The sequence below is a fragment of the Canis aureus genome, chromosome X (genome assembly GCF_053574225.1).
Source record: "Canis aureus isolate CA01 chromosome X, VMU_Caureus_v.1.0, whole genome shotgun sequence".
NCBI classification, from domain to species: domain Eukaryota; kingdom Metazoa; phylum Chordata; class Mammalia; order Carnivora; family Canidae; genus Canis; species Canis aureus.
In genome coordinates, this window is record NC_135649.1 from 74,450,325 (window position 1) to 74,478,000 (window position 27,676).

The 27,676-nt window shown below is 40.6% G+C and overlaps 1 pseudogene; it reads left to right on the top strand.

The window, feature by feature from the left end:
• Positions 1 to 16,263: 16,263 nt before the first annotated feature.
• Positions 16,264 to 18,848, top strand: LOC144308894 (cyclin-J pseudogene; annotated as a pseudogene).
• The last annotated feature ends 8,828 nt before the right edge of the window (positions 18,849 to 27,676 follow it).

Genomic DNA, 27,676 nt, shown 5'->3' on the forward strand with positions numbered 1-27,676 from the left:
CCCGATGTGGGATTCGATCCCAGGTCTCCAGGATCGCGCCCTGGGCCAAAGGCAGGCGCCAAACCCCTGCGCCACCCAGGGATCCCAAGATTTTATTTATGTACTTGAGAGAGAGAGAGAGAGAGAGGAGTTCCTAAGCAGGGGGGAGGGGCAGAGAAAGAGGGAGAAGTAGACTCCCTGATGAGCAGGAAGCCTGATTCAGGGCTCAATCCCAGGACCCTGAGATCATGACTTGAGCTGAAGGCAGATACTTAACTGACTGAGCCTTCAGGCACCCCATGACTATTGCTTTAAATTCCCCATCAGGCATGTTACTTATATCTGTTTAGCTTAGATCTCTGGCTGTGGCCCTATGTTTTTCTTTCTTTGGGGTAAATTCCTGTGTCTTGGCATTTTTTCTAAGTCTCTGCCTTCTTCTCTGTGTTAGTAAAACCAACTGTGTCTCATGCTTCTAAAAATAATCCCTGAGGAAGAAGAGATCATGTAAGTGCTCCAGGCCCAGTGCTTCAGGGAATGTCTCTGGTGTTTGCTGCATGGACTCTGCTGTTGCATTTTGTCAGCTCTATCCTTCAGGCCAGTCATCGGCAGAGGCTCCCCTTGCCTGTTCTAGGCAGTGTTTGGTCCCTGACCTGAATATAGTGAGTTTTAATAAAGTGTACTCTCGTCTGCTTGTGAAATGAGACCTGTTACCACCTCTAACAGAACTGAGGCCCTGCAAAAGTCTCTGGTCAGTTGATATCTTTTATAATTTCTATCTTTATATTATATTCTCATATTATTCATATATTATTTTTCTTACCGATGTCCTTTAGTTCCTTATCCACTGTTCCCTTGAGTTATTTTGGCATATTTAAGACAATTGTTTTAATGTCTTTGTTTAGTTCAGTGTCCCAGAATGCTCAAAGATGATTTCTGTTGATTTATTTTTTATGAAGAGGGCTTTTCTCATGTGTTTCTTTACATGCCTTTTCAAATTACATTTGAAAATTATAATGTAGTTACTCTGGAAATATGATTATCATTCTTTCCCAGGATTTACTGTTGTGGGTTTCTAAAAGCTGTAATAGTCTGTCTAGTGACCTTACTTAATTTTCAGAGACTGTATTCTTCTTGTGTGTAGCTTTTGAAGTTTTTGTTTCTTAGCTGGTGTCCCTCTTATGTGAACATATTTCTGTAAATCTCAGGACCTTACCAAACAAACAAATGAAAACCCATCTCTTCCTGTCTTTGCAGATCAGCTGTGCGATGTGCCCTTCCTTTGACAATTAGCATGTACCTCACCTTTAATCATCAAGCCCAAATGCCAGCCCAAAGTTGAAGCTTAAGGTCTTCACAGGTCTTTTGTGAGCATGTATCTTGCCCTGTATGCATATTTTCTAAATTCTTTCATACACACAGGTACTTAAAAAAAAGATTTACTTATTTATTTCATAGAAGGAGAGAGAGTCCTAAGCAGACTCCACATTGAGCACAGAACCCTACACAGGGCTCAATCTCAGGACTCTGAGTTCAAGATCTGAGCCAAAACCGGGTCAGATTGCTTAACTGCATCACTCAGGTGACCATACACAGGTACCTTTGAATGCCTTAATTTCCCAATGAAACTCTCCAGTTTTTTTTCTTCCAGGCCCCAGGAGGTCTATTGCATATCTCAACAGTAGTCTTTTGCCCTGGTAATGTGTGGTTTGCCTGCCTTGACTTACAATGTTTTCAAGCAACACCCACCAGTTTTCTGGCCTCAGTAAATTCCAAGTTAGGCAAAACAGACATGAATGATTTGCATCAGTCTTTTGGGTAGCCCATAGATAGGTTAGAACAGACCTATATAATAATCTGCAAATGAGGTCTTTTGTGCTTCTGGAACCAGATACCAGAGTCTCACTCTGCAAATGCAACTACCATCTTCAGGACCATTGCCAATCTGAGGAGAGGGTGGGACAATGACAAATAGAAATATCACAAGCTTTCCTACAATAATTTTCCACCAGAACTTCTGGATTAAAATTTTCTCGATTGCTGTGAACCTTTAACTGTTTTCCAGAATTCTAAGAAAGTTGGTTCTAACAATATTTTGCTTGTTTTTCATTGTTTTGGTAATGGGATGGGAATGGAGCTGCCTACTCTGTCATTTTCCTGTTGTCACCTAGAATCCATTTTTTAAGGAAAAGGGAATCCTGAGAAACTAATCTACTTTATTTTCTACAGTTAATCCTAAGGGAAGCATGACTGATTCTGTGATTTCATTTTGACCTTGGCTGCTAAGAAAGTCAGAGACCCATTGTGGCTATCACTAGCAATTATGCAAGAATTTCTTTTTCAGTCTTTACCTCTGCTTTTATCTTATTTAATGCATTTATTTCCCATTTGTTCTTGTTTCCTTTTCACTTTATTTATTTTTACAAATATCTGTGTGTACAAATCTGTGTGTACAATATCTGTGTATCTCTGTAAACTTCATGAAATTCTTTTTGTGGAAGGAGGAAAGATATAAAGAAGAGAATACGATTAAAAATCTAATATTTTTACTTATGACCTACCCATCTTAAAACTAGGAATGTACCTGTTGAAATCCTATTGCTTTAACACCATATATCATTGCTTCAGTGGAAAAAAAGCCAAGAACAGCACAAAAAGTGTACCATAGCTAATAATTCATAATTGTGTTCCTGAACCTGCCTTTCAACTATAAAGTCCACAAGTTGAAATAAATGAAGGTTACTGTAACAACTCAGCAATACAAAAGAGTGCAAAGTTTCTGGACATTGACTAGTATAATGAAAAATGTGTTTTGAATCCCTAAGAACACCCTGATTTAAACAACACAGATCTAATAAAGTTTTAATTAACTTATTCATATGGATTATTACATAGTGTTAATTACATGAGCTCTTCAGCCAGTTTGCCTAGGTTTGATCCTAAGCATGTCACTTATTAACTACGCGATCTTGGGCTAGTTATATTAACTACCTCTCTCTGACTCTGTTTCTGCAGCTTTAACATGAATATAACAGTAATGCCTAATTCATAAAGTTCTCTTAAGATAAATTTATTTATACATGTAAAGAGTTACCATAGTACGTAGAATATAAGTACTCAAAAAATGTTATTTATTATTCGGTGATGAGTCATCATGCAAAAAGTGAAGTTGTGTCTCTATAACTAACAAAGAAAAAACGAGTGAACTTTTAAAATGAAAACAAAATTTTTAAAATTCTGATATGGACCCCTTTTAATGGTAAATAATTATCTTAGAATTAAGAAAATAATTATGACTAGGATCCTGGCTTTGCCATTTAGTAAGTGGCTTTTGGCAAATTTATTTCATGTATTTGCATCTGAAATTCCTCATCTGTAAAGCGGGCATTGAAATAATAACCGCTTTGAGGAAGAAATAAAAGTACCCGGCACAGTGCTTGACACATAAGCACTCAAATAACTTTTATTATTATTTTGGAATAAAGAATAGGCAGGTTTAAAATAGAGGGGAGAGGAGCCCTAGGAGAGTGGGGGAAAAAGAAAACCCTTAACAATAACCAGGAAGCCTGTGATTAAGAATTAAGTAAATCGGGATCCCTGGGTGGCGCAGCGGTTTCGCGCCTGCCTTTGGCCCAGGGCGCGATCCTGGAGACCCGGGATCGAATCCCATGTCGGGCCCCCGGTGCATGGAGCCTGCTTCTCCCTCTGCCTATGTCTCTGCCTTTCTCTCTCTCTCTCTCTCTCTGTGTGTGACTATCATAAATAAATAAAAATTAAAAAAAAAAAAGAATTAAGTAAATCAATTAGGCAACACAAAAAGGGAGCAAAGGAAGCAGAGACAACATGAAGATAAGGAGCTAAAAAGGAATGGGATATCTAAACTAATGCCAACTCTCCTGGTGACAAAGCTGTCAAATAAAATACAAGATGCTGAGCGACATTTTAATCTCAGATAAACCACAAAAAAAAAAAAAACTAGTATGTTTGAGATAGCACATGGGACATAGCAAAGAAGTATTGCTTACCTGAAATTTAAATTTGACTGGGTGTCTTGGACTTTATTTGTTAAATCTAGTAATCCTATCTGGCCGGGGGAGGGGGGGGTTGGAATAGCCGCATTTGCAGATTGGCTAAGGACTGCACAACTAAGTGGTCTAGGACCAAGGCCCAATTCCTGAAGTGGCAGCTCTAAATTAAGCCTTGTGGTGGGTGAGTCAGGTAGCCATGTATCCAGACTCTTGTACAATACTCAGGAGGTAGTACCTGGGGTTCAAGACATAATCAGTGGCCAGGAAGGGTGGGGATCAGATCTGTCCCAAGTAAAGGCACTGGCAAGCAATAAAAGCAGGGTGAAGAATGACGAGCCATGGTAGTGCTTTGTATCTGTGGGAGGAATAGAAGGAGTGAAACTTGGCAGTATCAACTACAGTAACCATCAATACCAAAATGGGAAAGTAGCAGAAACTTAGCTCTGCAGACTTGAGCACAAGTGGGGCAGAGCAAGCAAGTTGGAGAGTTAGGGAATGATATCACTGGCATGACTAGATCTGGTCCCTGAAACCACTGAATCATAGGTATGCCTGGGAGAAAGAAGGCTTGGGAGTTCAGCTATTGTGAAGGAACACCCAAATTTGAAAATGTGAGTAAACTCTAAACTCCACAAAGCAGTAGGCAGAATTATATGTATTGCCAAGTACTCAGACACAGGCAGATCTGAACCTGGATAGTGGAGTTAGTGGATTCAGCTATAATTTTAACAGACATGTGGATGGCATACACTGAGGGATTCTCAATCACAGCCTATCAAAGGGTGGGATCAGAAGGTATGAGGGATGAGAAGACCCATTTGGCCTGAAAGTCACATTCATGTAAGGTCTTGAGACTTTTTGTATTATCTCCATATGAATCTAAATACTACCACTGATAAAAGACATGATCTGACATTTTTTTAAGATATAGCCCATAGCATACATTTCACACTTTTTAAAATGTACACTTTCTAAATGTACAATTCAGTGGCTTTTATTACATTCATAACATTGTGCAACCATTTCCACTGTCTAACTCTAGAACATTTTCATAACCACCAAAATAAAACCTATACCCATTAAGAAGTCACTCTGTATTCCTCATCCCTCTGATCCCCTGGCAGCCACTAGTCTACTTTCTGTCTATGGATTTGCCTATTCTGAATATTACATATAAATGGAATCATACAGCATGTGGCCTTTTCCATCTGGTTTCTTTCACTTAGCATGTTTTCAAGGTTCATCCATGTTTTAGCAGGTGATCAGTATCTCATTCTTTTATGGATAAATAATATTTTATAGTAAGGATAGACTATATTTTGGTTATCCATTTGTCAGTTAATGGACTTTGGGGACTTATTTCTACCTTTTGGGGCTTTATCAATAATACTGCTATATTCATATGCAAGTTTTTGTGAGGACATAAGCATAGGTTTTCATTTCATTTCTTTTATTTTTTCATTTTTTGTTGGGTATATGACTTGGTGTGGAATTGGTGGGTTACATGGTAACTTTGACTTATTGAGGAATTATCAACTTTTCATTTTTAATATTCCCAAGAGCCTTCACAAATGGAAATAAATCTGAGACTCTTCACCACTGAGAAATCCTGTCATTAACCAGTATTGGATAATCTTCAAGGTCCAATGGAAAGAACTATACTAATATAACATTGCCACTCCCAAATGGGGTCTTACTTCCCTTCTTCCCACACTTTCCCTCTTGTATCTATTTACTTCATGGAGATGAGGAGGTATAAAATGTATTTTTACGTTTTTCAGATACACTGTATTTTCCAGGATACAAAGCTTTTTTGACAGGAAGGCATTATTATTCCCATTTGGCAGATGAGGAAATTGAGGCTCCAACAGGTAAAGTGACTTGTCAAATGTCCTAAAGTCAGTGAGTTTCTGATTTTGCATTAGATGCTAAGGCTTTCAACACCTGCTCTAGACTCCTTTACACTGAAGTATTTGCCCTATAACACCTCTGGAAAAGGTAGAAGATCAAAGGATATATTTGGGCTCATAAACTGAATCCAGATTACCTCAACAATGTTGAAAATTGATCTTTATGACAAAAGAAAATAAATAAATATGGACAGAAGGAGTCAAGGAATTCTCTTTTTCCCTGTGAAGGTAGAATTACTGGGAATAACCTATTTGAAGGAAGTTATCCACTTCCCAACTGTACAGTGTGAATCCACTGAGGGCCTGGTCTATGCTAGGCCCTGAGATATAGAAGAGGAGAAAGGTTAGGACTAAGGTGAGATTATTTGCCTTGGGAAGAACTTTAAGAGGATCCAACAAACACAGTAATCAAGATAAACAATATTTTTTTTATTTCCAGATAATTGTAGATTCATTGCAGTTGCAAAAAAATAATATGGATAGATACTGCACACTCTTCACTGTGTTTTCTCCAATGGTAGCTCTTGAAAAACTATGGTATAATATGACAAAGAAGATACTGACAATGATACAGTCAAGATACAAAACATTTTCACCACTGCAAGAATCCTCACATTGCCCTTTTATAGCTATATCCATTTTCCTCTTACTACCATCCCTTCTCTTAACCCTGGAAACCATTAATTTGTTCTCTATTTCTATAATTTTATCATTTCAAGAATGTTATATAATGGAATCATGTAGTATGTAACCTTTAGAAATTGACCTTTTTATCACTCAGCATAATTATGTTTTTATTGCTGAGTAGTATTCCATGGTATGAATGTAGCACAGCTTGTTTAAACATTCATATGTTGAATCAACAGCTGGCTTATTTCCAGTTTTTGGCTATTCAATTGACTATACATTTATGGATTGGGTGTAAACAGAAGTTCTCACTTTTCTTTCTAAGGTAAATGCCCAAGAGTGCAATTACCACGTTGTATGATAGTTACATGTTCCTTTTTTTTTAAAAGAAACTTCCAAACTGTTTTCCAGAGTGTCCATACCATTTTACATGCTTACCAGTAATATATGAGTGATCCAGTTTCTCTGAATCCCTGCTATCATTTGGTGTTATCACTATTTTAAAAAAAATTAGCCTTTATGATCATTATGTAGCAATATCTCATCAGGGTCTTAATTTGTAATTCCCAAATGGCTAATGATGATTCCCAATGGCTAAAAGATGTTGAACATCTTTTCATGTACTTAGTTGCCATCTGTATATCTTCTTCTGTGAAATAGCTCCTCATATGTTTTGCCCATTTTCTAATCAGATTGGCTGTATTTTACTGTTGAAGTTTGAAGATTCTTTTTATATTCTAGATGCTAGTCCTATGTTGAATATGTGGTTTTCATGTATTTTCTTTTTTTTAATAAATTTATTTTTTATTGGTGTTCAATTTGCCAACATATAGAATAACACCCAGTGCTCATCCCGTCAAGTGCCCCCCTCAGTGCCCGTCACCCTTTTCATCTTCTCTCAACAGAAGTTTTAAATCCTGATAAAGTACAATTTATCAATTTATCCTTGTATGATTTATGCTTTGGATATAAATATAAGTATTTGCTTAGCCCTAGATTCTAAGGATTTTCTCCTGTTTAACATTCCTGAAGTTTTTATAGTTTAACATTTTACATTAAGTCCATCATCAATTTTGAATTAATTTTTGCATAAGATGTGGGGTTTAGGTCAAGATAATGATGATGATGATGATGATGATGATGATGATGATGATGATTTATTAGCCAACAGAAAGTCACTTAGTCCAGCATCATTTATTGAAAGATCCACCCTTCTACCACTGAAATGTTTTTGTACTTTTGACAAAAATCAGTTGAGTATATTTGTGTGGGTCTGTTTCTAGGCTCTTCTATTCCATTGATTTCTATGTTTATACCTCCACCAATACCACACAGTATTAAACACCATAGCTACTTAATAAGTATTGAAATAGGTTACAGTGATTTCTTTCACTTTAGTCTTCTCTTTCAAAATTGTTTTTAGCTATTCCAGTTCCTTTGCCTTTTCATATCAATTTTAGAATTATCTTGCCTCAAGCTGCTCCCAACTTTTTCTGTATTTTGTTATCAATTGCATTAAACTTATGTATCATTTTGGAAAAGTATCAACATTTGGAAAGTATCAACATTTTGTACCAGTGCTAGTGATTAGGGTCTCATCTTGTTCCCTATGCCTTAGTTTGTTGCTCAGGTCACCAATCCCTCTACAACAGAGACATACTTTTATCTTAATGGACAGTGTATCTACCTTCCTCCATTGCTTTCATATCGAGACTAACTGAAGTCTGGTGGCTGGAGCCCTTGTCTCTTATGGACACACTCTTTTGGAGGCAGCTGCCCACTGAGAGCTTCCAAATGTGTTACTCCCTTAGAGCTTTCTTGCTCTGCATCTCCTACCTGTGGGGATACTCCTTTTAATTCGTATCACACTCCAACTAACTCTCTGGTCTGTGGCTTGTCAGTGAATATACCTAGTACAGCTTTTTATGTGGGGCCTAAGTCTTCCCCAACCCCAAACATTCATCTAACACCAATATGAATACGTGGTAACAGAGGAATGGGGAGAATTCTTGGCCCAGATTCTGATCTCCTTCAGCCTTAACCTGGCTCTCCACTGCTAACAAAGCCAGACTAGGCTGGACTTCTTTTTTAAAAATTTAAAAAATATTTTATTTATTTATTTGAGAAACAGAGTACCTGAGACAGGGAGCACAAGTTGGGGGGGGGGCCATAAGGAAAGGGAGAAGCACACTCCCTGCAAGAAGGGAGGCCAATGGGACTCAGGACCCTGAGAACATGACCTGAGCCAAAGGCTTAACCAAATGAGCCACCCAGGTGATCCTAGGCAAGGCTACTAGCTTGGGACTGGAGGATTTATAGTCTATACAGACACTTTGGCAAAGCTGTTTTTGACAAATAAAGATAAGCATGTTTATTTCAATAGCACTTGTTTTCTTGTTGCATTCCTTTGGTCTTTGGCCAGGTCCTCAGTTTTTCTATCTTTAAAATAAGGACAAGTAAGACTAAATTACTGTTTTTCTTTAAAATCCAGTATTTTTTTTAAATTTTTATTTATTTATGATAGAGAGAGAGAGAGAGAGGCAGAGACACAGGCAGAGGGAGAAGCAGGCTCCATGCACCGGGAGCCCGACGTGGGATTCGATCCCGGGTCTCCAGGATCACGCCCTGGGCCAAAGGCAGGCGCCAAACCGCTGCGCCACCCAGGGATCCCAAAATCCAGTATTTTTTAAACAACAGAGCATTATGTTGAAAAATCTCTTTTATGAAAATTCCAAATATGAAACCAAAACTAGCTGAGCTCTAGTTGAAGCAGAAATGGGGTGGTTCCCCTTTACTCTGAAATTTTAGAGCTTTTTCAAACCCAATTTGAAAACCATTGATATAGCTGACTTCTGAGAAGCCTTTTCAGAGCTAATATTCACTAGCCTTTGTAGCATTAAATAAACCAAGGAAGTAACAGGGTCAAGAGGATGAGAAATTTTGAGTCAGTCTTTATTTAAGATGTGTTGGCTTAGAGGGGCATGCCCGGGTTCGAGGGACATGCATGTCTTTGCCTACCACAGGAAATTGATTCAAGCTCTCTGATGGTACCTGCAACAGATCCAGCTCTGATAATGCCTGTCTGGGAAAACCCTCTTGATTCTCCCATTTGGAATTCCTTAGTACTTTCTATGTGATCCCAGAGCATGCTATCAACTTTTCCATTAGAACACAACTCACAATGTACTGCTATTGTTTATTTACTAGGCCATCTCAAATTAGGCTGTAAACTTCCTAAAAGTATGAAACATTCTTATTTCTCTGGACTTCCAGCCCCTAGAATAACAACCAAAATAGAGAGCTTATTCAATAAACATTTGTTGAAGTGAAATGTTGGATCAAGAAAAAAATGTTTGTACAGTATGGGGTTTCCTCAAAAAATTAAAAATAGAGCTACCTTACCACCCAGCAATTGCACTACTAGTTATTTACCCAAAGGATACAAACATAGTGATCTGAAGGGTCATCTGTACTCCAATGTTTAGAGCAGCAATGTCCATAATAGACAAACTATGGAAAGAGCCAAGATGTCCATCAACAGATGAATGGATAAAGAAAATGTGATAAACACACACACACAATGGAATATTACTTAGTCATCAAAAATGAACTCTTACCATTTGTAATGACATGGATGGAAATAGGGGAAGGGAGAGAAAAATAAAATAAGAAAAAATCAGAGAGGGACACAAACCATAACAGACTCTTAACTATAGGAAACAAACTGAAGGTTGCTGGTGGGGAGGTGGGTGAGGGATGGGGTAACTGGGTGATAGGCATTAAGGAGGGCATGTGATGTAATGAGCATTGGGTGTTATATGCAATGATGAATATCTGAACTCCTACCTCTGAAACTAATGATATACTATATGTTAATTAATTGAATTTAAATAAACTTTAAAATAAAGAAAAAAATGTTTGTTAAATTCTTCTGTTCCTTCCTGAATATCTTTCCCTTCCATGAAACCCAAATCATCCAAATCATTCTCCAATTCTCCAATCATCCAAGTTGTTCTCTTACCAAAATTTAAAGAAAGAAAACTATATTAATTAAATATTTAGTCTTCAAAAGAGTTAGTGTAGATGAAAGCATTTAGTAGAACAACAAACATTCACACACAGGTGAACACACATCTTGGAAAATCCTGACCATTACCAGGTTATGTGTTTGGGGGGGCAATATCCAAGGAATCAGAAAAGTTACCAATATAGTTATCCAACTCTTTTGTCTACATAGAAATCCTCAAAGATACTCAATTACAGCATCATAGAATCCCAAAGTGACTAAACTAGAATACCAGACCAGCTAGTTTAACCCCTTTGTGTTAAACATGTTAGAATGGAAGAAGAGAAGGAAACGACCTGCACAGGTAACACAGAGAGTTAATGGTAAAGCTGGGCAGAGTAACCAGATCTCCTGCCTCCTTCTCTCCTTTGCATGATTCTGAGTAAGTGAGAAATTAACAAGGAGAGGAACAGTGGCAAATGTTCCCAGTACGCTGATGAATTTTTAAAAGTATATGTGTTATAAAATAGTATCTCAGAATGTCACTAATAAAGCAGGCCCTGGAGTTCTTCATCTGATGTGATGTTATTTTACAAATGAGGAAACTGAGACGCAGAGAGGCTTGGCTGGTTAGTGGTGCAGCCAGTCCCTCAACAGAGCTCTCCTTAGCTTGCCTCTTCATGGAAGCTGATCCATACAGATTTAGAAAACTTGCATACATTTAAGAAATAAATACAACAAAGCACTTGTTCACATGATTTCTCACCTTTTCTAGTCAGAATACAAGTGCTATGGGAACAAGCACATAAGGAAAAAGTTTAAGGAAATGAGAGAATGACTGCATCCTTTAAAACAGCATAAAGAGGAAAGAGCAAGGGCAGATGGCTTAAATGACTCATATCTACTGGAAGTTGGGGAGATAGATGACACAAGAAAACAAGAGAGGACCCTAGGTTCACATCTTGTTAGGCTTAGAAAATGGGGCTTTTAAGCATATATATACTCTGTTAGATAGTTTCTTTTACATTCCAGAGGGTGCCATCCTTTCATTTTAGAGATGGGAAGACTGAGACCTTGTAGGGGAAGGGACTTTCTCAAGACACAGAGAGGCAGTATGAAAGCTGGAATTTGAATCAAAGGTCATGGACTCAGCAGTCAGTGTATCTTTTTCCTTGAGTTCTGGAGGAAGCTGATGAATGTGTACTAAGAAAACTTAGTAGAGGTACACTAGACTACTTTTATAATAGGGTTTTTCATACTAGGGTTTATAGACTTGGAATGGAGCTTCCCTATTGTGCATTTCTTTATACCTTGCACTTTTTTTATAACTTGCACTTTAAAAAAAGATTTTATTTATTTATTTTAGACACAGAGAGAGCATGAATGGGGAAAGGGGCAGGGAGAAGAAGCAGAGGAAAAAGCAGATGCAGGGATCCATCCCAGGACCCTGGGATCCAGACCTGAGCTAAGGCAGATGCTTAACCAACTGAGCTACCCAGGCACCCCACCCTGCACTTTCATTTGGGGGATTTAGGTCAGTGACATTGGGTAGGTGAGAAAGGGCAGAGGAGCAAGAAAGTTCAGTGACACAAGCCATCACAAATAGCAAGAATCTGAGATGAAACATTGTCTGAAAATACTGGGCATAATCCATGTAGGCAGATGTAAATTATATGCTATAATCACCCACAATTCCCATCTCCTAAGGGAATCCTGAGTAAGTCTTCAATTACTTCCTACACACACATTATAAGAATTATTAGGCCAGATTAATTGAAGAGATAGAGAACATAAACATATCTGAAACATTGTGAAAATGGGATTACCTATCCCTGCTCCCAGTTTACCGGTTGATCCTAGACAAGTCATTTACAATTTCTGATATTCAGTTTTCCCATATATCATATGTGGGAACCCTTCTGACTCTAACAACCTATGGTTCTCTTCTATTCTTCCCTGTCTCAATGAATGGCACTGCCTTATTATCCAGCTTAAAAATTCATAAGTCATTTTAGATGTCCTATCTTTCCCTCCATAATTCTTTATCCAATCTATGAGCAAATCATACTAGTTCTACATCCAATAATATGTTTATTTTTTTAAAGATTTTATTTATTTATTCACGAGAGAGACACACACACAAGGAGAGAGAGAGAGGCAAAGATACAGGCAGAAGAAGCAGGCTCCATGCAGGGAGTCTGATGTGGGACTCAATCCCGGGTCTCCAGGATCAGGCCCCGGGCTGAAGGCAGAGCTAAACTGCTGAGCCATCCGGGCTGCCCCAATAGTATGTTTCTAATCAGTCTGTTTTTCTTCATATCTACTGTTATGACCCCAATCCAAGCCACCATAATCTATTTCCTGGATAACTGCAATAGCCCTTTGATGGTTTTCCTGCTTCCACTCTTGACCCAGTAAAATGTATTATTCTCACAGCAGTCAAAGTGATCTTTAAAAAGTAGATCATAGGGTGGCTAGGTGGCTCAGTCAGCTAAGTGTTTGAGTTTGGCACAGGTCATGATCTCAGGGTCCTTGAAATGGAGCCCTGCATTGGGTTCCACACTTAGTGGGAGGTCTGCTTGTTCCTCTGTCCCTCCCCCTATTTATGCTCATGTTCTTTCTCTCTCAAATAAATAAATAAAATCTTAAAAAATAAAAATAAAAACTAGATCATGTTACTCTACTACTTAAAACCCTCAATGGATGCCATTTTAATTAAAGTAAAATCCAAACTTCTCAGTAGGGTTTATAAGATATTGTCTCTATCTCCTCAATATACTACTGTTCCCCTAAATCAGCCAGAGTCCTGCCTACTTTCTGTCATAGATCAAGCATGTTTCTTCCTCAGAACCATTACACTGGCTCTTCCCTCTGCCTGGAATACTCTTTCTCCTCCAGATCATTGCATGGCTGATTCCTTTTTAGGAATTCCTTTTCAGTGTCATCTCTGAAGATAACCCTTCCCTGGGCATCCTACTTAAAATATTCTCCCTTCTGACACTACTGTAATTCCATTACCTTCTTTTAATTTGTTTATTGGCTTTATCTTCACCTAAAATTATCATATTTATTTTTTCATTTTCTGTGATTATTGTCTTGTTCCTCCCACTAGAATGTAAACATCATGAGAACAGGAAACTTAGGAAAGCAGTAAAACATAGTGGTTAGGGGCATGGCTTCCAGAGCTACACTGTCTAAATTCAAATCTCAGTTCTGCCACTTATTAGCTGAGTGACTCTGGGAAAGCTACCTAACTTCCCTATGCCTTAGCCTCCTTTTCTATTACATTGGGATAATAACAGTAATGCTTCTTTGAGTTATCTGAATTATATGTAAAGCACTAGCATCTAGGAGAGTGACTAGCATGTAGTAGGTGCCCAGGAAATATTTGAAGGCTGACTGCATGAATGAATCTTTGATGACTCCTACTGCTTCTCTCTTTTCCTGTCTAGTTTCCTTTGGGAAGCTATACTCTGACTATAACCCTGCCCTCTGCCCAGGACTAAGTTTGTTCTCCTGTTATGTATACTCACAGAACCCAGACTTCTTCCAATCCCTAATTGCTGGGTATAGCTATATATTTGTGTGTGATTTTTGTAATATAACTGGTCTCTCTCCAAAAAAACTGCAAGCTTGCTGAGGGCAGGGCCTATGTCTGTTGTATTTACTATGGGATCTCTGCTGCATAGCATAATGCCTGATGTAATATGTATATAATCAATATTTTTTAGCTGAATGACCCAAAAACGTTGGTTCATTTTTCTTTTAGGAATGCTAATTAAGAAACATGGTTTGAGAAATTTAGTAAGTACTTTGCAGCACTTTTTGAAAGACAATTCAGTTTTAAAGTTGTTGCATCTCTGTCTCCTCTCTTGGTTCAGTTCAGTATTGAAGCACAGGAAAAGATATATGAATTCAAACATTTTGGCCTCTACTCAAATCTTAATCTATTCCCTGAAAGTATCATGTCAACAAGTAACTGGCTGACTTCTCCTTTGCTAATTCCTTGCATTTTTAAAAATATTTTATTTATTTATTCATGAGACAGAGAGAGACAGAGAGAGAGAGAGGCAGAAACACAGGCAGAGGGAGAAGCAGGCTTCATGCAGGGAGCCTGATGTGGGACTCGATCCCGGATCTCCAGGATCACACACTGGGCCAAAGGCAGCACTAAACTGCTGAGCTACCTGGGCTGCCCAATTCCTTGCATTTTAATGGTATTCACCTCAACATTCCTTGCCCTCCTTACCTATTTCTTATCAATAAGGACAATGCTGGTCCTGATGGGACTAAGTTTTCTTTTCCACCACCTCAAATCAGTTATTCTAATAAAATAATGCATCAGAACTTACTGCTAGCACAGCACCTAAATATTCTCTCATCCATTACAGACTTCTAATGAATGGAGAGTTATTGAACATTTACTATAAGAAGGCTACCAACTTGGCTTGAAGGTATTGTTTAAAGTACTACTTCAGGAGAAGTGGCAGAAGGCTATAATTTCTTTCTATTCCCCTTTCTTATCTTCAACATTTTTCCTTCCCTTCCTTGCTAGTCTGGTTTCTTACAAAGTAAGAGCAGGTGAAATATCTGTTATTAAAGAGATCAAGAAGCCAAGATAAACTCATAGAAATTAAGAGGCTTATGAACCCTTTCCTTAATTGGACACCTTGATTGTTACAAATAGCACAAACCTTCCAAGCTCTAGGTGCTCCCAAGATCCTTCCTCCTAGATTAACTGTCATCTCCTTGTAATGTCAATGGATTGGAAGCATAGGACATACTTGGCCCTCTGTAGGCTCCCCATATTGGAGTATACCATCTGGCTGAAGTAACAGAGACATTTGGATTCCATGGGGACTGCAGCAGCTTGATACAGGCAGTGTGGGGCTTTAGGAAGAGCAAAAGGCCCTGAGTTAGGAGTCTAGTTTCTGTGTCAGGGTGGGTGACTTTGGACAAGTCCTTTGCCTCTCTTGGCTTTTTTCTTCATCTGCGAAATGGGGCTTTACTGAGGCTTGAGAGACAAGATATCTGCAAAATTACTTTCAAAATTATACTGTAAAGCTATTAACACATTTAATTTAAACAGATGCAAAGCCACATCTAGACCCTTACCAGATATGTGAACAGAGAGTGAGGTTAAGATTCTAAGAGTAAGTGGATAGTGAACGAAGAAACATTAGTTTTAAAACCTCTAAGGAAATTCCTGAATTGCTTCCCACACATCACCATACATACCTTCCATTTCTCTTCAAACCACAGTTAACTCATATTCAATTTATGTTTGATATAGATACATACATCTAGGACCCCATTTTGCTTTTATCTCCATAATTTTCAAACAAAATCCCTTCCTTAATCTACAATTAACTTGGTCCAACCTGAGCCTAGGCTCTAGCTTTGTACCTTACCATGTTGTCTTGGGCCAAGCCACTTTCCCTATATGAGTCAGTTTTCTTCCCTATAAAAGGGGATTAATCTACTTACCACCTTCATAGTAATTGTGAAGATGAAATGAGGGCCTGCACATGCAGCTATCAGCACATTAGCTGATACAGGCCAGGAAGTTACACAGACTTGTTCCCTTCACCCTCCTCTTATAAGATAGGTCTGGGGCAAATTCTTGCCCTCTAGATTTTATGGTAGGGTAGCTCAGATCCACAGTCTTTGTGGCCAACTAAACGAATAGTCTTCAAATGCTTGCTAGTGGCCCTATATGACAGACATCTTCAAGACCATCAAAAAAGTATTAGGGGGCAAGATGGCAGAAGAGTAGGGTCCCCAAGTCCCCTGTCCTCACCAACTTACCTAGATAAGTTTCAAATCATCCTGAAAACCTACAAATTCGTCCTGAGATTTAAAGAGAGAACAGCTGGAATGCTACAGTGAGAAGAGTTCACGCTTCTATCAAGGTAGGAAGACAGAAAAAAATAAAGAAATAAAAAAGCACCCAAGGGGGAGGGCCCCCGCGAGGAGCCAGGCTAAGGCCTCTCAGAGAGTGCCCCCAGGACAGAAAAGTCCAGTCCCGGAGAAGCAGAAATGTTACCAATCTTCCCGCACAGAAAGGCACTCCAGGGAACTCGGGCAGGATCCCAGGACGGGGAGGGATGCCCTCAGGCTCCCAGGGGCACTAACAGAGGAACTGTGCCCCGGGGGAGAGCGTGCCACACACCATGAGTCCAGCTCCCTAAAGGGCTGGAGTGCATGCCTGGCAGGACCCCGGGAGCAGCTCAGGCAGTGGTTCAGGTAACGGCTCCACACGGAGGGGACTGTGCAGCTCGGGAGCATGATTCCAGCAGTGCAGACCCCGGAGTCAAGGGCGCTTGGGGACACAGCCCAAGATCCTGCACTCCCCCCAGGACAGGCAGAGGCCAGGAGGGCCCAGGACAGCAAGGATGCTCTTGCTGCCGGGCAGCCCCAAGCTCTGAAGATCAGCACCCGGGGCATCCAGGCCCCTGCAGACTGGGAGCTGCGGTAGTTACTGCGAGAGCTGACTCCAGAGCAGGAGAGATGGCCACTGCCACTGTTGTTCCTCCTGGTGTCACCTTGTACCTGGGACTAAGCAGGGGCCTCAAAGGATAAACAGCTCCCACTGAACTGTGCACCTGGCAGGGGGCTGGGCAGCTCCCCCAGGTGCACACACCTGAGAATCAGCACAGCAGTCCCCTCCCTTAGAAGACCAGCTGTAAAGACAGGGGAAAAGCAAGTTATTGACCAAGCAGTGCTGGAAAGTTCCAGGGGAAGTCTAGGGATTTACAGTATATAGAATGAGAGGATATTCCCCCTTGTTTTTTGTTTTCTGTTTGTCCCCCCCCTCCCCCCGCTTTTTTTCCTCTTTTTTTCTGCTTTTTCCAGTACAACTTGTTTTTGGCCACTCTGCACTGAGCAAAATGACTAGAAGGAAAAACTCCCCACAAAAGAAAGAATCAGAAACAGTACTCTCGGCGCTGGCTTTGTACGTGGAGCCGCCTGCCGGTCCTTTCACAACCGGCGGTGCCAGCGCCCCGGTGCTGGGCCCGAGCTGAGGCCGGTGCTTCGCGGCCAACTGTCCGCATCACGAGCCGGGCGAGCTTCCCCCGCACGCCGGCGGGGCTGGAGCTGTGAGGGCCGCGGTTCTGGACTGAAGTTGCCGCGTCCGGCCAGGCGTGCCGCCCGGTCCCATGGAGCTGTAGGTGTCGGGGACAGCTGGCCGCCGACATTCATCAAGCGCTTCGATACAAGGAGCTGAAGTTGCCTTCCTACAAAGGCCAGTCCCCTCAACTAAGTCTCAGAAGGTATTTTGCTGACCTGATTGCCATTGTGAGCAATTGCTTCACCCTCTGCCCTTCTGCCCGACATCTTGCTATTTGCTGGACTGATTTATGGATCGATATGACATCTCTATCCAGCAGCTGCATTTAGTTTCACTTTCCTGTCTGCTTTTAGAAAGTAAATTTGAAGAAAAAGAAGATAGCGTGCCTAAACTGGAACAGCTCAACGGCCTGGGTTGTATGACTAATATGAATCTAGTATTAACAAAGCAATAATTGCTACATATGGAACTGTTATTATTAGAAACCTTTCAGTGGAACCTCTGCCTTCCAACAGCTGCTCATTTCATGGAGTATTATCTATCTGAAGCAGTACGCGAAACAGATCTTCATGATGGCTGGCCGATGATTTGCTTGGAAAAAACGAAACTTTACATGGCCAAGTATGCAGATTATTTCCTGGAAGTATCTTTGCAAGATTATGCCTTTCTAAATTATGCACCTTCTTTAGTAGCTGCTGCATGTGTGGCTTCTTCAAGGATTATACTTCGTCTTTCTCCAACGTGGCCCACAAGACTGCATCGTCTTACTGCTTACTCCTGGGATTTTTTTAGTGCAGTGCATTGAACGGCTATTGATCGCACATGATAACGATGTGAAAGAGGCCAACAAACAGAGAGGACAGGCAGGGTCCCAGCCAGCGCAGCTGAGTGTGCTGCAGTCAGCCTCCCAGCCCTCATGGCCGGTTCACTTTCAGCAGCCCCACTATCTCCATCAGATCCACCACACCTCGCTGCAGTACCGCCATCCTGTAGCAGAACAGCCGACCTGCCAGCAGATTGGATCTACCACACACACCTCATCTTACACACTACAGACGTGTCCTTCTGGCTTCCAAACCAGTGTTCAGGGTTTCGGGCACGTGCAGACTGGTGTTGGGATGTCACTGGCAATACCAGTAGAAGTGAAGCCCTGTCTGAATGTTTCTTATAACCAGAGTTATCAGATAAATGAACATTACCCTTGCATTACTCCATGCTTTAAAAGGTGATTTTATGTGAAGATAATTCCTGACCCAGACTGTTCTGTGACTTGAAGCTCTGGGGAAAGCTTTTTGTAAACTTCTCTTCAAAAAGGAAAGGCTCTAGGGAAAGCTTTTTGTAAACTTCTCTTCAAAAATGCTGCATCAGAACTCTTCAGATACCAGCATCAGGAAGACAGAATTTCCCTTTCAGTGCACCATGAATACCTGGGAGGACTGAACAAACACTGCAAACACTTTAACAGTATGCATGTCAAATCCTGTTAAAACACATCCCTGTGTGACAAAAATTTTAAGCCCTGGCTGATGGTCCAAAAATTTCAAAAATATTCAATACAATAGAAAATTTGGACAGACTCTAAATCGCCACTTTGAGATTTGACCTGTGATGGGCTCTGGGCCTAATGTTCGCTTATACATCAGAGACTAATGTTTATCTGTGGACTTGCCAAATGGTCTTTTTATGAAGGAAAGTTACAGTATTAATTTTTGAAGAGGTCTTTCTTTTTCTTTTCAATTCTGCAGTTTTGAGTTACATTTTTGATCTACAAATGAATTGTTGACTAATTTTAAACTCATGAATTGCTATGCTATACCAATCTGTGCAGTAAAAAAATTTTTTTAGATGAATTATAACTTCCTATCACAGTATGTAGGTATCTGTATTTATGTACTAAAATTAAGGGTGGAGTAGATCTCTTCAAATCATGGTCATAAATTTTCATTGTTTTTTTGACCCTAAGTGATCAACCTCAAATCTTTAGGATTAAAATACATTTAACTCAGGGAATTTGTACCACTTGGAAACACTTAACTGTAATGCAACATGCTTTGGGAATGTTATAGTATGAACTACCTGTATAACATAGATTAAAATACACCTGCTAGGATGTGTTTTCAACTGAGAACATAATTGTAACTTAGAATGAATGAAGTGGTTCCTATCACTCATAATCCATACATAGGTTTTGCATTTCACAGTGAAATCAATGATTTCTACTCAGATTTGATATTACACTCAAAGTTTTTTCAAGGAAGGCATAACTATAAAATGTCAGTACTAGAATAAAGTCCTGTGGGTTTATTTTGAAGTGGAATGTGGCCAGGGTAGTTCTCAGGTTGTGCTAGAGCAGCACTTTGTTCCATGGAGGACAAGTTCTATAAGCAGCCTTGCAATCCAGCCAGTCTGTGTACCAGGCAAATGCCACTTGCATATATTGGCCCCAGAACTGCCCTGGGACATTTCACTGTGTGGGTAATGAGTGAAAGATGCAATAAGAAGTCATTACAGGGAATTCAGCAAGATGGCGGAAGAGCAGGGTCCCCAAATCACTTGTCCCCACCGAATTACCTAGATAACCTTCAAATCATCCTGAAAATCTACGAATTCGACCTGAGATTTAAAGAGAGAACAGCTGGAATGCTACAGTAGAAGACTTCGTGCTTCTATCAAGGTAGGAAGATGGGGGGGGGGGGAGAGAAATAAAGAAACAAAAGGCATCCAAGGGGGAGAGGCCACGCAAGGAGCCGGGCTGAGGCTGGGGTGAGTGCCCCCAGGACAGGAAAGCTCCCTCCCAGAGAAGCAGAAGCTTCACCAATCTTCCCCAGTGGAAAAGCGCCTGCAGGGAGTTAGAGCAGGACCCCAGGAGGGCGGGGATGCCCTCAGGCTCCCTGGAACACTAACAGACACCTGCGCCCCAGGGAGAGTGCACCAAGCTCCCTAAAGGGCTGCAGCACAGGTTTGGCTGGACGCGGGATCAGCTCGGAGGGGCTCAGGCAGCGGCTCCTCCGAGGGGGCTGCGCGGCCCCGGGAGCACGAATCCAACAGCACAGGCCTGGGAGAACAGGGTGCCAGGGACACAGCCCAGGATACGACCTCCCCCCGGGACAGGCAGAGGCCAGAAGGGCCCAGGACAGCAAGGATGCTCCTGCCCCAAGCTGAGCAGATCAGTGGCCCCGCCCTGGGAGCATCCAGGCCCTGCAGACAGAGAGCTCTGTAGTTACTGCAGGAGCTGAATCCAGGGCTCCAGAGCTGGCCGCCGCCACTGTGGTTCTTCCTCCTAAGGCCTCACGGGGTAAAAAAACCCCATGGAGCCCTGCACCAAGGCAGGGGGCTGAGCAGCTCCCTCAAGTGCTAACACCTGAAAATCAGCACAACAGTCCCCTTCCCCAGAAGACCAGGTAGACGGACAAGTTCCAGGCGAAGTCAAGGGACATAAAGTATACAGAATCAGAGGATACTCCCTCGTGTTTTCCTTTCTTTCTTTTCTTTTCTTTTTCTTTTTCTTTTTTTTTTTTTTTTGCTTTTTGATTTCTATTTGCTTCCCCCACCCTTTTTTCCTTTCTTTTCTTTTTTTTTTGCTTTTGATTTCTGTTTGCTTCCCCCACCCTTTTTTCCTTTCTTTCTTTTTCTTTCTCTTTTTCTTCTCTGTTTTTCTTTTTTTTTCCTTCCTTTTTCTTTTTTTCTTTTTCTCTTTTCTTTCCATATTTCTCTCCTCTCTTTTTCTCCTTTTCCCAATACAACTTGATTTTGGCCACTCTGCACTGAACAAAATGACTAGAAGGAAAACCTCACATCAAAAGAAAGAATCAGAAACAGTCCTCTCTCCCACAGAGATACAAAATCTAGATTACAATTCAATGTCAGAAAGCCAATTCAGAAGCACTATTATAAAGCAACTGGTGGCTCTAGAAAAAAGCATAAAGGACTCAAGAGACTTCATGACTGCAGAATTTAGATCCAATCAGGCAGAAATTAAAAATCAATTGAATGAGATGCAATCCATACTAGAAGTCCTAATGATGAGGGTTAAAGAGGTGGAAGAACGAATGAGTGACACAAAAGACAAGTTGATGGCAAAGAGGGAAACTGAGGACAAAAGATACAAACAATTACAAGACCATGAGATTAGATTAGCGGAAATAAATGACAGCCTGAGGAAGAAAAACTTACGTTTAATTGGGGTTTCTGAGGGCACCAAAAGGGACAGAGGTCCAGAATATGTATTTGAACAAATCATAGATGAAAACATTCCTAATCTGGGAAGGGAAACAGGCATTCAGATCCAGGAAATGGAGAGATCCCCCCTAAAATCAATAAAAACCGTTCAACACCTCGACATTTAATAGTTAAGCTTGCAAATTCCAAAGATAAAGAGAAGATCCTTAAAGCAGCAAGAGACAAGAAATCCCTGACTTTTATGGGGAGGAGTATTAGGCTAACAGCAGACCTCTCCACAGAGACCTGGCAGGCCAGAAAGAGCTGGCAGGATATATTCAGGGTCCTAAATGAGAAAAACACGCAACCAAGAATCCTTTATCCAGCAAGGCTCTCATTCAGAATGGAAGGAGAGATAAAGAACTTCCAAGACAGGCAGGAACTGAAAGAATATGTGAACTCCAAACCAGCTCTGCAAGAAATTTTAAGGGGGACTCTTAAAATTCCCCTTTAAGAAGAAGTCCAATGGAACATTCCACAAAAACAAGGACTGATTAGATATCATGATGACACTAAACTCATATATTTCTGAATGTGAACGGACTTAATGACCCCATCAAAAGGCGCAGGGTGTCAGACTGGATAAAAAACCAGGACCCATCTATTTGCTGTCTACAAGAGACTCATTTTAGACATAAGGACACCTATGGCCTGAAAATCAAAGGATGGAGAACGATGTACCATTCAAATGGTCCTCAAAAGAAAGCAGGGGTAGCCATCCTTATATCAGATAAACTAAAATTTACCCGGAAGAATGTAGTGAGAGATGAAGAGGGACACTATATCATACTTAAAGGATCTATCCAACAAGAGGACTTAACAATCCTCAATATATATATATGTGGGAGCTGCCATATATATCATTCAATTAATAACCAAAGTTAAGACATACTTAGATAATAACACACTTATACTTGGTGACTTCAATCTAGCGATTTCTACACTCGATAGGTCTTCTAAGCACAACATCTCCAAAGAAACAAGAGGTTTAAATGATACACTGGACCAGATGGATTTCACAGATATGTACAGAACTTTAATTTCAAACTGAACTGAATACACATTCTTCTCAAGTGCACATGGAACTTTCTCCAGAATAGACCACATACTGGGTCACAAATCGGGTCTGAACTGATACCAAAAGATTGGGATCGTCCCCTGCATATTCTGAGACCATAATGCCTTGAAATTAGAACTAAATCACAACAAGAAGTTTGGAAGGACTTCAAACACATGGAGGTTAAGGACCATCCTGCTAAAAGATGAGAGGGTCAACCCTGAAATTAAGGAAGATTTTAAAAGATTCATGGAAACTAATGAGAATGAAGATACAATCATTCAAAATCTTTGGGATGCAGCAAAAGCAGTCCTAAGGGGGAAATACATCGCAATACAAGCATCCATTCAAAAACTGGAAAGAACTCAAATACAAAAGTTAAACTTACACCTAAAGGAGCTAGATAAAAAACAGCAAATAGATCCTACACTCAGCAGAAGAAGAGAGTTAATAAAGATTCTAGCAGAACTCCATGAAATCGAGACCAGAAGAACTGTGGAACAGATCAACAAAACCAGGAGTTGGTTCTTTGAAAGAATTAATAAGATAGATAAACCATTAGCCAGCCTTATTAAAAAGAAGAGAGAGAAGGCTCAAATTAATAAAATCATGACTGAGAAAGGAGAGATCACTACCAACACCAAGGAAATACAAAAGATTTTAAAAACATATTATGAACAGCTATACGCCAATAAATTAGGCTATCTAGAAGAAATGGTTGCATTTTTGGAAAGGCACAAATTACCAAACCTGAAGAAATAGAAAACCTGAACAGGCCAATAACCAGGGAGGAAATTGAAGCAGTCATCAAAAACCTCCCAAGACACAAGAGTCCAGTGCCAGATGGCTTCCCAGGGGAATTCTATCAAACGTTTAAAGAAGAAACCATACCTATTCTACTAAAGCTGTTTGGAAAAATAGAAAGAGATGGAATACTTCCAAATTCATTCTGTGAGGCCAGCATCACTTTAATTCCAAAACCAGACAAAGACCCCACCAAAAAGGAGAATTACAGACCAATATCCCTGATAAACATGGATGCAAAATAATTCTCAACAAGATACTAGCCAATAGGATCCAATAGTACATTAAGAAAATTATTCACCATGACCAAGTAGGATTTATACCCGGGACTCATATCAGCAAGAGAAAAACCAAGAACCATATGATCCTCTCATTAGATGCAGAGAAAGCATTTGACAAAATACAGCACCCATTCCTGATCAAAACTCTTCAGAGTGTAGGGATAGAGGGAACATTCCTCAACATCTTAAAAGTCATCTACGAAAAGCCCACAGCAAATATCATTCTCAATGGGGAAGCACTGGGAGCCTTTCCCCTAAGATCAGGAACAAGACAGGGATGTCCACTCTCACCACTGCTATTCAACAGAGTACTGGAAGGCCTAGCCTCAGCAATCAGTCAACAAAAAGACATTAAAGGCATTCAAATTGGCAAAGAAGAAGTCAAACTTTCCCTCTTTGCCGATGACATGATACTGTACATAGAAAACCCAAAATTCTCCACTCCAAGAGTGCGAGAACTCATACAGCAATTTGGCAGTGTGGCAGGATACAAAATCCATGCCCAGAAGTCAGTGGCATTTCTATACACTAACAATGAGACTGAAGAAAGAGAAATTAAGGAGTCAATCCCATTTACAATTGCACCCAAAAGCATAGGATACCTAGGAATAAACCTAACCAAAGTGGTAAAGGATCTATACCCTAAAAACTATAGAACACTCTGAAAGAAATTGAGGAAGACACAAAGAGATGGAAAAATATTCCATGCTCATGGATTGGAAGAATTCATATTCTGAAAATGTCAATGTTACCCAATGTTACGTTTAATGCAATCCCTATCAAAATACCATGGACTTTTTTCAGAGAGTTAGAACAAATTATTTTAAGATTTGTGTGGAATCAGAAAAGACCCCAAATACTCAGGGGAATTTTAAAATGAAAACCATAGCTGGGGGCATCACAATGCCAGATTTCAGGTTGTACTACAAAGCTGTGGTCATCAACACAGTGTGGTACTGGCACAAAAGCAGACACATAGATCAATGGAACAGAATAGAGAATCCAGAAGTGGACCCTCAGCTCTATGGTCAACTAATATTCAACAAAGGAGGAAAGACTATCCACTGGAAGAAAGACAGCCTCTTCAATAAATGGTGCTGGGACAATTGGACATCCACATGCAGAAGAATGAAACTAGACCACTCTCTTTCACCATACACAAAGATAAACTCAAAATGGATGAAAGATCTAAATGTGAGACAAGATTCCATCAAAATCCTAGAGGAGAATACAGGCAACACCCTTCTTGAACTCTGCCACAGTAATTTCTTGCAAGATACATCCACGAAGGCAAAAGAAACACAAGAGCAAAAATGAACTGTTGAGACTTCATCAAGATAAGAAGCTTTTGCACAGCAAAGGATACAGTCAACAAAACTAAAAGACAACCTACAGAATGGGAGAAGATATTTGCAAATGACGTATCAGATAAAGGGCTAGTTTCCAAGATCTATAAAGAACTTAATTAAACTCAACAACAAAGGAACAAACAATCCAATCATGAAATGGGCAAAAGACATGAACAGAAATCTCACAGAGGAAGACATAGACATGGCCAACATGCACATGAGAAAATGCTCTGCATCACTTGCCATCAGGGAAATACAAATCAAAACCACAATGAGATACCACCTCACACACCAGTGAGAATGGGGAAAACTAACAAGAAAGGAAACAATAAATGTTGGAGAGGATGCGGAGACAAGGGAACCCTCTTGCACTGTTGGTGGGAATGTGAGATGGTGCAGCCACTCTGGAAAACTGTGTGGAGGTTCCTCAAAGAGTTAAAAATAGATCTGCCCTATGACCCAGCAATTGCACTGCTAGGAATTTACCCCAAAGATACAGATGCAGTGAAACGCCGGGACACCTACACCCCGATGCTTCTAGCAGCAATGTCCACAATAGCCAAACTGTGGAAGGAGCCTCAGTGTCCAACTAAAGATGAATGGATAAAGAAGATGTGTTATATGTATACAGTGGAATATTACTCAGCCATTAGAAATGACAAATACCCACCATTTGCTTTGATGTGGATGGATCTGGAGGGTATTATGCTGAGTGAAATAAGTCAATCGGAAAAGGACAAACATCATATGGTCTCATGCATTTGGGGAATATAAAATTAGTGAAAGGGAATCAAGGGAAAGGGAAGAAAATCAGTGAAAATATCAGTGAGGGTGACAAAACATGAGAGTCACCTAACTCTGGGAAATGAACAAGGGGTAGTGGAAGAGGAGGTGGGCGGGGGGGTTGTGGTGATGGGCACTGAGGGGGGCATTTGGTGGGATGAGCACTCGGTGTTATGCTATATGTTGGCAAATTGAACTCCAATAAAAATTTTTTTAAAAAGTATTAGAGTAGACAGCACAGATAATTTCCTAGTTGTGAAAGGTATGTTTGGGATCCAATGAAGAGAATGACTTCAGTTTTTTTCCCTAGAGAACTCTTAAAATCAGTGTGGACAGGGCACCTGGGTGGCTCAGCAGTTTAAGCACCTGCCTTCAGCCCAGGGCATGATCCTGGAGACCTGGGATTAAGTACCACATCGGGCTCCCTCCATGGAGCCTGCTGCTCCCTGTGCCTCTCTCTCTCTCTCTCTCTCTCTCTCTCTCTCTGTGTGTCTCTCATGAATAAATAAATAAAATCTTAAAAAAAATCAGTGTGGACATCCAGAATGTCCTGATATTTATATTGTACTAACTTTTCTCTAGCACCTAAAAAATATCAAGCTCTGTATTCTGCACTGCTGGGGATGTTTTCATTGAGTACTCACAATAAGCCTTTAAAGGCTATATGATTAAGTCCAAATTCTTTATTGTGATATTCAAGGTCTTTCACATTCTGGCTCCAACCTACCTTTTCTACATACTTTTCCTGCTTCTCTTTCCCACCTCCACATGCCATATATGAACTTTATACCTCAGACACTATGGCCCACTTGTCCTTTCAATATGTGTTGTGCCTTTTCCTGGAAAGTCCATCCTCACCAATGGTCTGCCAAATTCTCAGTCGCCTTTTGAGACCTATGTACATCTTCTCTGCTGAGGTTACAGCTTATCTATTCCTGTATTTATGATAGAACACAGCACTGTAATTAATGGGTCACCTTACAGTCTCTTATGCTCCTCAAAGCCAAGGATTCTTTTTATTTATTTTGCCTCACCCAGTGACCCCCTCCCCGGTACCTCCTTCAATGACTGGCAAAATCTGAACTCTGTTAACTGTTTTTAGGCTGGAAAGAACTAGGTCACTCTCCCATTTCCCCAGCTTTTAGCAGCTGCTCCCTCCTAAGTCCTCTGCCTCTTCTCTAACCACACCCCCCTCATCTACATCTAAATGCCAAAGCCACTAATTCCCAGGCAGCCTCCGAAACACTCAACATGTCAAAAGAGAGTTCTTCCGCAGGGTTTCCCTCCAGCCCGAACGAGTCCACTAATTAGCGAGTCCTTGTTACCTTTTGGGAGTGGGTAGGCATAAGGGCCCCGGGAAGGGTGTGAGTACATCTCTTATCTCTCCGGTTGCCTTCCTCAGAAGGCATTTTTTCCCATTTTTTTCCGCACGGGCCAGACGAATATCCTCGTTCCCTTGAACACCTCACAACCTTTGACACAATTATCTGTGACAAATTGATTAATAATGTAACTGCAGGAAGAGAAACAGGCATGTCTCGCATGGCCTTCTGGGAGTTGTAGTC